General features: G+C 55.4%; 1 protein-coding gene across 1 annotated transcript in view; it reads left to right on the top strand.

The window, feature by feature from the left end:
- The window catches only part of EMH_0049200 (uncharacterized protein), a gene marked incomplete at both ends in the record, with an annotated part of 7,961 nt that overhangs the window by 4,323 nt on the left and 3,389 nt on the right, over positions 1-249 (top strand). The gene's annotated exons all lie outside the window — the stretch shown is intronic.

Genomic DNA, 249 nt, shown 5'->3' with positions numbered 1-249 from the left:
AGGCAGCTCTGGGGTGTATAGGCAGCTCGGGGGTGTATAGGCAGCTCTGGGGTGTATAGGCATCGTCTGCAGTGTACATGCTGCTGCCGCATGCATGTACACATGCACAGCTCTGTAACAGCTTTAGGGGTTTTGCCTTCAACAACAGAATAGCTGCTTCGTTTGCTGCTGCTGCTGTTGCTGCTGCTGCTGCTGCTGTTGCTGCTGCTGCTGCTGCTGCTGATGGCGTTGCTGCTGCTGATGCTGATG

Source organism: Eimeria mitis, genomic scaffold, assembly GCF_000499745.2.
Source record: "Eimeria mitis Houghton genomic scaffold, Emh_scaff2139, whole genome shotgun sequence".
NCBI classification, from domain to species: Eukaryota; Apicomplexa; class Conoidasida; order Eucoccidiorida; family Eimeriidae; genus Eimeria; species Eimeria mitis.
Note: the sequence above shows the minus strand (reverse complement) of the source record. Positions and strands in the feature narration are given on the sequence as shown.